Raw genomic sequence first — 9,344 nt, 5'->3', positions numbered from 1 at the left:
GGTCTAAACCTAAGCGCCCAGGGGTCTGGGCCCATCGCCCTTAGCACACCTGCACGTTGCGTGGGCGGCCGGAAGCAGACCTAGCCTAGTGGCGTTCCAGTCCAATCCAGCGCGCGCCGCTCCATCGCTGACGTCAAGAAGGCTTCGGCTGATACCACGACGCCGGGATACCCATAACTACTCCCGCGTAGATGGTTAGTGCGTATAGACCAAATGGCCAGACTCAGATCAAATACCCAAATCTCGTTAAGCGTGTTAAGTATCCGCGAATGCCGACCAGGGCCAGGCCCACCTCTCTCCTAGGTGGTCGGAACCTGCCCTGCCGCTCCGCCTCAAAACTCCACTCGCGGGTGCTCCTCAAGCCGACACGTCTTTAGTCACCACATGTATCATGTATAAAGTATATAGTATATACCCGTGATCAACTCCCGAGTGATCACGGCCCGATAGTATAGCATGGCAGACGGACAAGGATGTAGGGCCACTGATGATAAACTAGCATCCTATACTAAGCATTAGGATTGCAGGTAAAGGTAACAACAGTAGTAGCAAGGACAGGCTATGCATCAGTATAGGATTAACGGGAAGCAGTAACATGCTACACTACTCTAATGCAAGCAGTATAGAGAAGAGTAGGCGATATCTGGTGATCAAAGGGGGGGCTTGCCTGGTTGCTCTGGCAAGAGAGAGGGGTCGTCAACACCGTAGTCGTACTGGGTAGCAGCGGCGTCGGTCTCGGTGTCTAGCGAGAGAAGAGGGGGAAGAAACAATAAATATTTAAGCAAACAGATGCATAGCGATGTATGACATGACAAGTATCGGTGCTAGGGGTGCCCTATCGCGGTATGAGGTGATACTGGTGAAGGGGGGAAACATCCGGGAAAGTATCCCCGGTGTTTCGCGTTTTCGGACAGATGAAAAAGAGGGGGAAAGTTGCGTGTTCGCTATGCTAGGGATGCGAGGCAGATAAACGGGCTGCGTATTCAAATTCGTCTCGTCGTTCTGAGCAACTTTCATGTACAAAGTTTTTCCATCCGAGCTACGGTTTATTTTATATAAATTTTAAAAGATTTAAATCATTTTTAGGATTTATTTAATTTAATCAACATTATCCAGAATAGTGTCTGCTGACATCATCATGATGTCAGCATGACGTCAGCAGTTGACCAGGTCAACCTGACAGGTGGGTCCCATTTGTCATACTCTGTTTTAATTAACTAACAGTTAATTAGGTTAATTAGTGATTAGGTTAATCTAATTATAATTAATTAACTTAATTAATTCCTTAATTAATTAATTAATTAATTTTTTTTTAAATTCTTTTTTTTTCATTTTGGGCGTGGGGCCCATCTATCATAGGCCCGGGGCCTTAGCGGGCGCAGGCTACTGGCTAGCGGGCGTGGGGCGTTGTGGGCGCTCGACCCAGGAGAGGGCCGAGCGGGCGCTGAGGGGCGCCGGCGCCGGGGATGGCAGCGGCGAGGCCACGACGAGGCGGCGCCGGGGCCGGCCTAGCGCGAGCGCGGTCGGGCGAAGCCGGTGCGGCCAGGGCAGGAAGCGGGCGAGGGACGGCGAGCGGCTGTGGCGCGAGGCGAGGCGGTGCGATGGCTCGGCCGGTGGTGCCCGTGCACGTGGCCGAGGCGACTAGGGGGGGAAGGGCGCGGCGGCCGCGGCAGGGGAGCCGCACGGGGAAGCGGGGAGGGGCCGGGGGCGGGACGACCTGGCGCGGGCGACGGTGGCGCCGGAGCGCGTCGAGCGGCGACGGCCGAGGCGACCTAGGGGGAGAGGAGGGCGAAGGTGGGGGGAGCTCACGGGGGGGGGGGAGTAGGGCAATGGGGCAATGGGCTCGAGGGCGGTCGGGGAAGACCGGCGAGGAGGAGGACGAGGAGGCGTTCGGCAGCGGCGGGACGGTGCGCGTCCACGGCGTCCGGCGAGGAGGGGGGTGAGGACGAGCGACGGGGCGGTGGGTGTTGGGGGCCGGGCGAGGGAGAAGCGGATCGGGCTCCTCCCGATCCAGATCCAGCGCGAGGGGGGGTGGGGAGAGCGAGTGGGGAGTGGGGGGTGAGTGGGGCGACGGGGTGGGGTTAGGGTTTCGGGGGTGTGGGGTTATGGGGGGGTGGCCGGCTGGGCCTTTGCCCAGTTGGGCCGGTGGTGGCCTGGCCGGCTGGGCCGTCTGGCCCAGTGGGGGGGGGTCCTTTTATATATATATTTTTTGTTTGTTTTCTGTTTTGATTCATTTTAAGTATTTAGGTCTTTTATAAAGGCATGGATCCCACACCATAAATTCCTAGGCATTTATTTGCTCACCCCGAACATTTTGTCTTAAATTTTGAAAAGTTTTTTTTTGTTTGGTTGATTTTGAATTTGAATTTGAATCAGTTTCGAACTAACACGAGATTAGGAACAGTAACCGAGGTGACGTGGCATCATTAGCAGAGGTTCACTGTAGCTTAATTATCCGGGCGTTACAGCAACCGTACCTTTACAAACAAGGTCGGGGGGCTCTCTCCACAACCGAATTGGATGCTCCCAACACCACCATGAAGGTTCACCACAATGGAATGTGGATCTCATGTGACCTCAACCGTTTATGGTACTCAAACACCCAAGAGTAACAAGATCCGCAAGGGATTTGTGGGGGGAACCAAATTTCTCTTGGTGGAAGTATAGATCTAGGCCTTCTCAAGAAATCCCTAAAGAATCAACAAGTTTGATTGGCTAGGGAGAGAGATCAGGCAAGAATGAGCTTGCGAGCAACAATGGAGCTTGGGGGAGGAAGAGGTAAGTCAACTTGGAGAAGATGACTCCCTTTTATAGTCGGGAATGAAATCCAACTATTGTGCACTCACAGCCCGTGCACAAGCAGTAGTACCGCTTAGGCAAGTGGTACTTCCGCTAGCACGGAGGTTCCTGGCGCACTGTTCAATTAAGAAGATCAGGGAGGCGGTAGTGCCGCCGGAGCGGTAGTACCGCTCTCACCAGTGGTACTACCGGTAAGTATTGAACACCAGCCAAGAACAACGATAGTAGAGAATGGTAGGGCGGTAGTACTGCCCAACTACCGCTTAACTTCCACTCAAGTGACAGAACTATCGGGAGAGCAATAAATTAGCGGTAGTTGATACGTCTCCATCGTATCTACTTTTCCAAACACTTTTGCCCTTGTTTTGGACTCTAACTTGCATGATTTGAATGGAACTAACCCGGACTGACGCTGTTTTCAGCAGAATTGCCATGGTGTTATTTTTGTGCAGAAATTAAAGTTCTCGGAATGACCTGAAAATCAACGGAGAATATTTTTGGAATATATAAAAAATATTGGCGAGAGAATCAAGGCCAGGGGACCCACACCCTGTCCACGATGGTGAGGGGCGCGCCTACCCCCTGGGCGTGCCGCCCTGCCTCGTGGGCCCCCTGGTGCTCCACCGACCTCAACTACAACTCTGTATATTCACGTTCAGGGAGAACAAAATTAGAGAGAAGCATTCATCGCGTTTTATTATACGAAGCCGCCGCCAAGCCCTAATTTCTCTTGGGAGGGCTGATCTGGAGTCTGTTCGGGGCTTTGGAGAGGGGAATCCGTCGCCATTGTCATCATCAACCTTCCTCCATCACCATTTTGATGATGCTCACCGCCATGCCTGACTACTTCTGTCGTAGGCTTGTTGTACAGTGATGGGTTGGATGAGATTTATCATGTAATCGAGTTAGTTCTGTAAGGGTTTGATCCCTTGTATCCATTATGTTCTGAGATTGATGTGGCTATGACTTTGCTATGCTTAATGCTTGTCACTAGGGCCCGAGTGCCATGATTTTAGATCTGAACCTATTATGTTTTCATGAATATATGTGAGTTCATGATCCTATCTTGCAAGTCTATAGTCACCTATTATGTGTTATGATCCATTAACCCCGAAGTGACAATAATCGGGATACTTACCAGTGATGACCGTAGTTTGAGGAGTTCATGTATTCACTAAGTGTTAATGCTTTGGTCCGTTACTCTATTAAAAGCAGGCCTTAATATCCCTTAGTTTCCAATAGGACCCCGCTGCCACGGGAGGGTAGGACAAAATATGTCATGCAAGTTCTTTTCCATAAGCACATATGACTATATTCGGAATACATGCCTACATTACATTGATGAACTGGAGCTAGTTCTGTGTCACCCTATGTTATAACTGTTGGATGAGGAATCGCATCTGACATAATTATCCATCACTGATCCATTGCCTATGAGCTTCTCACATATTGATCTTTGCTTAGTTACTTTTCCGTTGCCACTGTTACAATCACTACAAAACCAATATTGTTACTTTTGCCATCATTACCGTTACTTCCATATTACTTTGCTACTAAATATTTTGCTACAGATATTAAGTTTTCCCGGTGTGGTTGAATTGGCAACTCAGCTGCTAATACTTGAGAATATTCTTTGGCTCCCCTTGTGTCGAATCAATAAATTTGGGTTGAATACTCTACCCTCAAAAACTGTTGCGATCTCCTATACTTGTGGGTTATCAAGACTATTTTCTGGCGCCGTTGCCGGGGAGCATAGCTGTATTCTTTGAGTCACTTGGGATTTATATCTGTTGATCATTATGAAGAACTTGAAAGATGAAAGAACCAAGATTTATCCCTCAACTATGAGGGGAGGTAAGGAACTGCCATCTAGCTATGCAGTTGATTCACCTTCTGTTATGAGTAAACTTGCGACACCTACTCCTGCTATTCATTCTGATATGTCACATGTTATTGATGATGCCACTTCTGCTTTGCATGATACTTATGATGAAACTACTTCAATGCTTGATAATATTGTGCCATTAGGTGAATTTCTTGATGAACAACTTGCTAGGGTTAGAGAGAATGAAATTATTGAAACCGATAATATTGATGAAAGTGATGATGAAGATTCTCCCCCTAGATACGAATTGCCCGTTGTGCCTGAGGGTTATGCTATGGATGAAGAAACTGCTAGAGACTTTTTAGCTTGCAATGATAGATATGATCTTAAGAAACTATTAGCTAAGTTGAAAGAAAAGTCTTTGAATGCTATAATGAAATATGGCCCTGCTTTTGATACTTCACCTATCTGTATTTTTTATAGGGATTATGATTTCTTTGTCGACCCTGAGTTAATTACTTTGGTTGAATCTGATCCTTTCCATGGTTATGAAACTGAAACTGTTGTGGCACATCTTACTAAATTAAATGATATAGCCACCCTGTTCACTAATGATGAGAAAACTCGCTATTACTTTATCATTCAGTTGTTTCCGTTCTCATTAAAGGGTGATGCTAAAACATGGTTTAATTCTCTTGATCCTGGTTGTGTGCGTAGTCCCCAGGATATGATTTATTACTTCTCTGCTAAACATTTCCCTGCTCATAAGAAACAAGCTGTCTTAAGGGAAATATATAATTTTGTGCAAATTGAAGAAGAGAGTCTCCCACAAGCTTGGGGGAGGCTTCTCCAATTACTTAATGCTTTGCCTGATCATCCTCTCAATAAAAATGAAATACTTGATATCTTTTATAATGGATTAACTGATGCTTCTGGAGACCACCTGGATAGTTGTGCTGGTTGTGTTTTCAGGGAAAGAATAGTTGATCATGCTGAATTGCTATTGAATAATATGTTAAGTAATGAAAATGATTGGACACTTCCTGAACCAACTCCTAAGCCAACTTTGAAGATAAGTGGTATTCTATTTCTCAGTCCTGAAGATATGCAAGAGGCAAAGAAATCTATGAAATAAAAGGGTATTAAAGTTGAAGATGTTAAGAATTTACCACCTATTGAAGAAATACATGGTCTTGATAACCCGACACAGGTAGTAAAGGTAAATTATCTCTATAGATTTGATGAAGGTGATATTCCTCGTAATAATTCTGCTAGCCAATGCTTAGATGAGTTTGATAATTTTATTGTTAAATAAGAAGAAATCAATTCTTATGTTAGTAGACAATTGAAACGCCATGCTTATATGATTGAACACTTGAGTGATTATATGTCTAGAGTTAAAGGTGAATTTAAACTTATTAGTAAACATGCTTCTATGGTTACCACTCAAGTAGAACAAGTACTTAAAGCTCAGAATGATTTGTTCAATGAATTAAATAATAAGAATAATGGTAATATTGTTAGAGTTGTGACTAGAGGGGGTAAAATGACTCAGGAACCTTTGTATCCTGAGGGCCACCCTAAGAGAATTGAGCAAGATTCTCAGAGAACTAATGTTGATGCACCTAGTTCTTCTAAGAAGAAGAAAAAGAAAAATGATAGGACTTTGCATGCTCCTAGTGAACCTGTTGTAGACACACCTGAGAATCCCAATGATATTTCTATTTCCGATGTTGAAACACAATCTGGTGATGAACATGAACCTAGTGATAATGTTAATAATGATGTTCATGTTGATGCTCAACCTAGCAATAATAGTGACGTAGAGATTGAACCCGCTGTTGATCTTGATAACCCACAATCAAAGAATCAACATTATGATAAGAGAGACTTCGTTTCAAGGAAGCACGGTAAAGAAAGAGAACCATGGGTTCAGAAACCCATGCTTTTCCTCCTAAACCATCCAAGAAAAAGCATGATGAGGATTTTGAGCGCTTTGCTGAAATGATTAGATCTATCTTTTTGCGTATGCTTTCAACTCATATGCTTAAAATGAACCCTTATGCTAAGTACATGAAGGATATTGTTACTAATAAAAGAAAGAAACCAGAAGCTTAAATTTCCACCATGCTTGCTAATTACACTTATAAAGGTGGAATACCAAAGAAACTAGGAGATCCATGTAACGTCCTCGATGCGGCTATATCTCCCACGTGTCGAAGCACGACTTAGAGGCATAACCGCATTGAAAGCAATGTCGAAAGTGAGGTAATATTCACACAACCCATGTAATGCAATAAGGGAAAGAGATACATAGTTGGCTTACAATCGCCACTTCACACAATTACATGAATAAAGCATTACATCATCCAGATACATTCAAGGTCCGACTACGGAACCAAAATAAAAGAAGACTACCCCAAAAGCTACACAGATCCCCGATCGACCCCAACTGGGCTCCACTACTGATAAACTAGAACGAAACAACACAAAGGACAAGATCTTCATCGAGCTCCTCCTTGAGCTTGGTTGCGTCATCTGCACGGTTCAACGGCACCTACAAGCTGGTTTTGGAAGCATCTGTGAGTCACGGGGACTCAGCAATCTCACACCCTCGCGATCAAGACTATTTAAGCTTATAGGTAGGGTAAAAGGTATGAGGTGGAGCTGCAGCAAGCGACTAGCATATATGGTGGCTAAACATACGCAAATGAGAGCAAGAAGAGAAGGAAAAGCACGATCGAGAAACTATGATCAAGAAGTGATCCTAGAACAACCTACGTCAAGCATAACTCCAACACCGTGTTCACTTCCCGGACTCCGCCTAGAAGAGACCATCACGGTTACACACGCGGTTGATGTATTTTAATTAAGATCAACTTCAAGTTTTCTACAACCGGACATTAACAAATTCCCATCTGCCCATAACCGCGGGCACGGCTCTCGAAAGTTCAAATCCCTGCAGGGGTGTCCCAACTTAGCCCATCACAAGCTCTCACGGTCAATGAAGGATATTCCTTCTAGCAGGAAGACCCGATCAGACTCGGAATCCCGGTTACAAGACATTTCGTCAATGGTAAAACAAGACCAGCAAAGCCACCCGAATGTGCCGACAAATCCCGATAGGAGCTGCACATATCTCTTTCTCAGGGCACACCGGATTGTCCAAGGTTCCGGTAGGCCAGCCCAGAGTTGCCCCTGGTGGCCACCGGCAGCTGACAGGTTGGACCAACACTCAGAGGAGCACTGGCCCGGGGGTTTAATAAAGATGACCCAAGGGAAAGAAAAGGCTAGGTGGCGAATGGTAAAACCAATGTTGGGCCTTGCTGGAGGAGTTTTATTCAAGGCGAACTGTCAAGGGTTTCCCATTATAACCCAACCGTGTATGGAACGCAAAATCCGAGAACAAAACACCGATATGACGGAAACTAGGGCGGCAAGAGTGGAAGAAAACACCAGGCATAAGGCCGAGCCTTCCACCCTTTACCAAGTATATAGATGCATTAATTAAATAAGAGATATTGTGATATCCCAACAAGTAAACCTGTTCCAACAAGGAACAACATCTCCATGCTCCAACAAGGAAACAAACTTCAATCTTCACCTGCAACTAACAACGCTATAAGAGGGGCTGAGCAAAGTGGTAACATAGCCAAACAACGGTTTGCTAGGACAAGGTGGGTTAGAGGCTTGGCTTAACAATATGGGAGGCATGATAAGTAAGTGGTAGGTATCGCAACATAGGCATAGCAAAAGAGCAAGCAACTAGCAAGCAAAGATAGAAGTGATTTCGAGGGTATGGTCATCTTGCCTGAAAACCCGCAAGGAAGAAGAACGAGCCCATGAAGAATACAAACGGACGTAGTCAAACGAATCCTCACAAACGCGACGTTAACGGAACCAACCCGAAGAAGCATCACCGGAAAGAAGCAAACAACATCGTAAACAAACATCACATATACATGGAATGATGCACAACGAAGTATGATGCATGTCCGGTTTAATGATACATGGCATGGCAAAGTGCACACGCAAAACTACAAGTTAAGTGGAGCTCAATATGCAACGGGTTGCATATTGACAAAACACCACATTCAAGTTATTTAGTTCTCTCTCGTTTAGGTACTCAACAATATTAAATGTTGGTTAGCATGGCAAGAGGTGAAGCATAAAGAAAACTACCTATCTAGGCAAGTTTAAATGAGGCCGGAACAACAAACAACAAGTCCGGAAAAATCCCCATGTGCAATTTAAGGATTTGGTACTGTTCCGCCATAAACCATATTTTATTTTTGTTAAACAGGAAAATAAAGTGCACCAAGTTAATCTATACATTTTTCTAGCCCATTTACATATAAAGAACAATTAAAACCGAGCTACGGTTATTTAGTTATGAAATAAACCATTTTAACATGTGATTTATGCAAATTAATGCTAAAAGCAATTTTAAATATTTTTAACAGGGATGAAAGTTGCAGATTATTAAAGAACATGAAAAACTGAGCAAGATGCATATATGACATGTTTCATTTGGATGCATGGATATTTAGTTATGAGCATTTTAAAATGATGGCATTTCGGTAAATATGCATGCACTAAAAAATGCTAAAATACACAGGGTGGAAAAAAATATGCACGGGCCCGAAGCATCACAATGCAGCGACCCAGATGAGGATTCGGCCCAAGTAGCTGTGGGTGTGTGCAAAAGAAATAAAAGAAC

General features: G+C 44.8%; 1 pseudogene; it reads left to right on the top strand.

Annotated features, from left to right (window-relative positions):
- The first annotated feature begins 4,598 nt into the window (after positions 1–4,598).
- Positions 4,599–9,110, top strand: LOC147985137 (uncharacterized; annotated as a pseudogene).
- Positions 9,111–9,344: the final 234 nt, after the last annotated feature.

This window comes from Triticum urartu, chromosome 2A, assembly GCF_056163025.1.
Source record: "Triticum urartu cultivar PI428250 chromosome 2A, HENAU_Tu73, whole genome shotgun sequence".
In the NCBI taxonomy this organism is placed as follows: domain Eukaryota; kingdom Viridiplantae; phylum Streptophyta; class Magnoliopsida; order Poales; family Poaceae; genus Triticum; species Triticum urartu.
This window is presented reverse-complemented; position numbering and strand designations above follow the sequence as displayed.